Consider the following 6,375-nt stretch of genomic DNA (forward strand, 5'->3'; position numbering starts at 1 on the left):
CGTGTTGCTGACTGACTTGCCAGCTTTACGGCAGATGGTGAAGGTGATCAGCTTGTGGTCGCTGTCACCCAGCTTCCCATCGATTACTAGGTCATCAATTAGGTCATCCCCAGTAGCCAGTACCAAGTCGAGCACATTGGCCTTCTGGTAGGATGGTAACGGTAGGATCAGTTGAAGTTTACTTTTTGAGGCTCCTTTATACTGTTTCATCATTATAAAATATACTTTGGGGATTTTTACAGGGTGGTTTTTGTGAATATTTCATAATGGATGTTCTGGAATTATTTGTATGTTCTAGTGCTTTGCTATTACTGTATTATTACTTGTATTTAATTTCAAATGACCAAAGCCATCCTTTAAAACAACAGGGGCCAATCTTTTTTTGCCAGCATGCCATGAATTAGCTTTTCACACTCCCCAAGTGCCACTCTGATCTCTCTTTCCTTCCCAATTTGTTACTCTGGAGCACGTGTAAAAGTGTCCTTTGTCTCTAGAGTCTTTGCAAATGTGTTATCCTGCCATTTCAAGAGGGATTTTCTTTGACCAGGGTTAAGTCACGTTGATGGTGTAGCATGGCAGAATTTGTAGTCCTACTGCTGACACTGTACCTTTTGACTTGAATTTCCAATGATGTCAGTTTGCACCTTTCATAAGCATTAGGATAAACTGTCAAGGACAAAAATTGAAAGTAATATGGCAAGTTTTTTATGCTTATTTCAATATAAGTAACTAAAAGGTGTGTCAAACCATGCCGGTTGCAGAGCAATACTGCTGTTGGAACTCTAGAAATGAATAAAAGCATGTGCCATTGAGATTAATGTATTGGCAATGGTGGGGGAAAATGGTAGTCATGGTTTAGAAAGATTTTACACACACACACACACACACACACACACGCGCGCGCGCGCGCGCTAAAGGGCCTAGTCTGGGTGTCTGTCTGTCCATGCTTTTGGGCAACTGCTCGTGCACCAGCCAGAGGGCCAGCAGTGATTGGCTGTGGGGACTGTCCCTCCTGAGGCAGGGAGGAATTAGAGGCAGGCAGCGGGGAGAGAGGAGGCACTGTAGCTGCCACCTCCTCAGGGGAAGTGAAGCCCTGCTTCTCCACAGGAAGAGACAGAGGTGGAGGAGGGTGGGCAGGGCAGAGAGAGCCAGTGCCGTCTCAGGCAGAGGGAAGCCTGGCTGCTCTGTGGGGAGGAGGCAGAGGCAGGTGGGCTAGGGGGAGGGAACCGCTGCCACTGTCCTGCAGCTGCTGCCTCTTCGTTAGGTGGAAGGAAGCCCTGCTGCTCCGCTGTTCTGCGGGAGGAAGTAGAGGCAGATGGGTGGAGGGAGCTGCCATGCTAGAGGCTGGAGGAGGAGGCAGCTGAGGGAAGGTTTACATGGCCAGCCCCGAAGGGTGATGGGGGTGGGGCATGTAAACACTCCCTTAAACACTCTGTCATTCATGATGGGTAATTGACGAGTGTAGATAGATATTATGACTAAGAGTAGGAGAGCCATTTGAATCGTAGCTATAGCATTAATATATATTTAGATAAAGACTGACTAAGAGCATGGTTATTAGTTTGTGCTACTAATACAAACCTAATACTTGTATATATTTATTTTTTTCCTCCCATTTTTGTGTATTGCATTTTGTTTAATTAAACAATTCTCATCTGCAATAATGAACATGTTTAAACAATATACAGAACATCCCCACTTTTCTATAATTTCTAGGTTTTGTTAGTAAAATGTTATTTGTATTTCCACTCCGCACGAGAAAGCCTATTAATAAGATCTAAGGTACTTCTTGCTTTAAAAAAAAGTACAGATAAAAATATTTTTACATGACATTTTGCATATATCCAGCTCTTTATAGAATGTAAGCAGAACATGTGATAGATTTTCAATTCTTCCTCTCTGCCGGCTAGATTTGAGGAAAGGAAAGATGCAGAGCAGCAGAATAAGGACCCTGGACTTCAGAAAAGCAGACTTCGACTCACTCAGGGAACTCATGGGCAGGATCTCCTGGGAAGCCAGTCAGAGGGGGAGTGGAGTCCAGGAGAGTTGTCTGTACTTTAAAGAAACTGTACTGAGAGTGCTGGAACAAACCATCCCGATGTGCAGGAAGACTAGGATTAATGGCAGAAGATGAGCTTGGCTTAGCAAAGAACTCTTCAGTAAACTAAATCACAAAAAGGAAGCTTATAAGAAGTGGAAACTTGGACAAACAACTAGAGAGAAGTATAAGAGTATTGCTTGGGCATGCAGGGAAGAAGTCAGGAAGGCCAAAGCACAATTGGAGTTACAGCTAGCAAGGGACATGAAGGGTAGCAAAAAGGGTTTCTACAAATATGTCACTAACAAGAGGAAGATCAGGGAAAGTGCGGGTCCCTTACTGAATGGGGGAAGAAACCTAGTGACAGGATGCAGAAAAGGCTAAAGTGCTCAATGCCTTTTTCACCTCAGTCTTCACAAGCAAGGTCAGCTCCCAGACTACTGCACCTGGCTGTACAGTTTGGGGAGGAGGTGAGCAGTCAACAGCAGTGAAAGAACAGGTTAGGGAGTATTTAGAAAAGCTGAACATATACAAGTCCGAGGGGCCAGATGGGATCCAACCAAGGGTGCTGAGGGAGTTGCCTGATGTGATTGCAGAACCACTGGCCATCACCTTTGAAAACTCATGGCTGTCAGGAGAGGTCTGGGATTATTGGTAAAGAGCAAACATAGTGCCCATATTTAAGTACAGGAAAAAGGAGGATCCAGGGAACTATAAATCAGTCAGCCTTACCTCAGTTCCTGGAAAAATCATGGAGCAGATCCTTAAGAAATCCATTTCTAAGCACTTGGAAGATAAGGTGATTAGGAACAGTCAGCATGGATTCACCATGGGGAAGACATGCCTGGCCAACTTTATCGCCTTCTATGGTGAGGTGATCGGGTCTGTGGATGTGGGGAGACCAGTAGATGTGATATGTCTTGATTTTAGCAAGGCTTTTGATATGATCTCCCACAACATTCTTTCAGGCAAGCTAAGGAAGTATGGGCTGGATGAATGGACTGTAAGGTGGATAGAAAACTGACTGGAGCACAGGGATCAGAGAGTACTAATCAATAGCTCAATGTCTAGCTGGCAGCCCAATGTCTGCCATGTCTAGTTGGTGTCAAGTGGAGTGCCCCAGGGTTTGGTCCTGGGGCCAGTTTTGTTCAATATCTTCATCACTGACCTGGAAGATGGAATAGAGTGCACCCTCTGCAAGTTTGCAGATGACACCAAGCTAGGGGGAGTAGTAGATATGGTGGAGGGTAGGACTAGGATTCAGAAAGCCCTAGACAAATTAGAGGATTGGATCAAAAGGAATCTCATGAGGTTCAACAAGTGCAAAGTCCTGCACTTAAGACAAAAGAATCCCATACACTGGTAAAATTTGGGGGCTGACTCGCTGGGCAGCAGGTCTGCAGAAAAGGACCTGGGGGTTACTTTTTGCCAAGAAGTCTAACGGCATACTGGGCTGCATTGGTAGGGGTGTTGCCAACAGGGCAAGAAGAGTGATTATTCCCCTCTATTCAGCACTGATGAGGCTACATCTGGAGTACTTGGGCCCCCCACTACAGAAAGCATGTGGATGAATTGGAGAGAGTCCAGTGGAGGACAGCAAAAATGAGTTGGGGGCTGGGGCACATGTCTTATGGTGAGAGGCTGAGGGAACTGGGCTTATTTAATCTAGAGAAGAGAAGACTGAGAGAGGATTTGGTAGCAGTGTTTGACTGCCTGAAGGGTGGTTCCAAAGAGGATGGAGCTCTTCTCAGGGGTGGCAGATGACAGAACAAGGAGCAGTAGTCTCAAGTTGCAAGAAGAGAAGTTTAGGTTAGCTATTAGGAAGAATTTTCTTACTAGGAGAGTAGTGAAACACTGGAACAGGTTACCAAGAGAGGTTGTTGAATCTCCATCCTTGGATGTTTTTAAGACCCAGCTAGACAGCCTTGGCTGGGATGATCTAGTTGGGGGATGGTCCTGCTTTGAGCAGGAGGTTGGACTAGGTGACCTCCTGAGGTCCCTGCCAACCCTAATTTTCTATGATTCTATTTAAAAAATACTGATGGAATGTTGCAAATTGCACAGACTAATTATCACAAACCCATCCCGAGAACCAAGTTTTTCCTGCTGTCCCCACTGCTTGTCCCAAGGAACAGATCAATAGGGGTGTGCGAAGTGGGCTGTATTTGATTCGGATTTGGCCCAAATCAGGGACAGTGGTTCAATTAGTTGATTCAGGCCAAAGTTCCTAATTCTATATGGCCAAATCCAAATCTGAAGATTCAGTGCTGATTCAGAGAATCAGTGATTAAGTCATAGACAGGAGTGCTGTGGGCCCTCCATGTGCTCAACAGGGAACCCGGAAGCACTTCTGGGTACACTGGGGACTGCCTGGGGGACCACGCCACCCAGCTCGGCAATCGGCCACAGGGGGACCCCAGGTGCTCCCCCCAACTCAGGTGGCACCAGTCGCTGAGCCGGAGGGGGGGCTGTGAGGGAGCGGGCCCCAGTGCGCTTCCCAGCAGACCCAGAAGTGGACCGGAAGTGCCTCTGGTCCACTTCCGGGTCTGCTACTGGGCGTGCTGCGGAGCCCCCTGCACTTCTGTGGGACACTCCATGCACCCCAGCATCCCAGCACTCACGAGCCACGTGCTACCTAGAGGTAGGTAGAAAAGTAAAGCGAGCAAAAAGCTGGCTTGCATCCATAGATGCTTCTCAAGCAAATCCCAGGACGTCATTCTCCCCTTGTACTCGGCCTTGGTGAGGCTGCAGCTGGAGTACTGTGTCCAGTTTTGGGCTCCACAATTCAAAAAGGATGTGGAGAAGCTTGAGAGAGTCCAGAGGAGAGCCACGCGCATGATCAGAGGTCAGGAAAACAGATCTTACGATGACAGGCTGAGAGCCACAGGACTCTTTAGCCTGGAAAAGCGCAGGCTCAGGGGTGATCTGATGGCCACCTATAAGTTTATCAGGGGTGACCACCAGGATCTGGGGGAACGTTTGTTCACCAGAGTGCCCCAAGGAATGACGAGGTCAAACGGTTATAAAGTACTGCAAGACTATTTCAGGCTGGACGTAAGGAAGAATTTCTTTACTGTCTGAGCCCCCAAGTTCTGCAACAGCCTCCCATCGGAGGTGGTTCAAGCACCTACATTGAGCACCTGCAAGAGTAAATTGGATGCTTATCTTGCTGGGATCCTATGACCCCAGCTGACTTCCTGCCTTCGGACGGGGGCTGGACTCAATGATCTTCCAAGGTCCCTTCCAGCCCTAATGTCTGTGAAATCTATGAACCTATGAAAATCATTTAAAGCTGTGTCTATGTCCAGATTGCCAAATCCAGATCTCTCCGAATCTATTCAGAGGGCTCTGATTCGATTCAGAGAGATTAAATGGTCCCTTGATTCAGTTTGGATTTGAAGATTCAGCCACCCAATTGAGCTGAATCTCCACCATATCGAATCAGGGACCAAAGCTTTGCACAGCCCTACAGGCCATTTGCTGTGGGATACCTTGTTATTCCCACAAGCTTCAGCTCCACTGACCTTATACTGGATACCACAGCTGCAGCAGGGGAAACTTTGCCAGCTCCAGACAATTTTCCTTGGGCTGTGAAAGAATTTTAGGTCCCCCTTTCTAAAGAATGGGTTAACCTGGGATATCACTCTCTACCATAGGCAATCTGTAGTGAGAGAGAACAACAAAATGATTTATTTCATAGGAGAAAATAATTATTCAAGAAAAACAGACCATATAGTTTGAAGATAGGACAAATCCAGTCTCGTAAATAAAGTGACAGGCTGTGATGTAGATGATTACCCGGTCAGGTGGGTGGCAAATTAGCTGTGGTGGTGGATGGGTCGATATTGACCTCTGAAGATGTGGGCAGTGGAGCCCCACAAGGCTGGGTCCTTGCACCGGTGCTATTCAATGTTGTCATCAGTGACTTGGACGAAGGGCATAGAAAGCACCCTGTCCAAGTTCACAAATGATACCAAATTATGGGGCAGATTAACACAGGAGAGGGTAGGGAATAGTTCTAGGTGGATCTGGACAGGTTGGAAAAAGGGCAGAATGAAATAGGATGCAGTTCAGCAAAAACAAGTGCAAAGTACCTCACCTGGGCAAAAAGGACCACCTACACACTTCCAGGCTGGGGGATGATCTCCAAGATGAACATGAGTTGTCAATATGATGAAGGGATCAACCAGGCTAACTACACTTTACCATGCATTAGCAGATGCATGACAAACAGGTCCAGGTAGGTGATGCTTCCGCTCTATGCGGAACTGGTGAGGCTGGAGTTCATAGAATCATAGAAGTAGGGTCGGAAGGGACCTTGTAGATCTTCAAGTCTG

The 6,375-nt window shown here is 46.9% G+C and overlaps 1 protein-coding gene and 1 long non-coding RNA gene across 2 annotated transcripts in view; one reads left to right on the top strand and one right to left on the bottom strand.

Moving 5' to 3' along the window:
• Nucleotides 1-2,355, bottom strand: part of LOC109312462 — a 4,382-nt gene extending 2,027 nt beyond the window's left edge. The window contains exon 1 of the long non-coding RNA XR_002101823.1: nt 2,341-2,355. This is a non-coding gene — a long non-coding RNA (uncharacterized LOC109312462). The remainder of the gene's footprint in view (nt 1-2,340) is intronic.
• Nucleotides 1-6,375, top strand: part of TET1 (tet methylcytosine dioxygenase 1) — a 140,054-nt gene that overhangs the window by 86,004 nt on the left and 47,675 nt on the right. The gene's annotated exons all lie outside the window — the stretch shown is intronic.

The sequence above is a fragment of the Crocodylus porosus genome, unplaced genomic scaffold, assembly GCF_001723895.1.
Source record: "Crocodylus porosus isolate Cpor-Errol unplaced genomic scaffold, CroPor_comp1, whole genome shotgun sequence".
Taxonomy (NCBI): Eukaryota; Metazoa; Chordata; order Crocodylia; family Crocodylidae; genus Crocodylus; species Crocodylus porosus.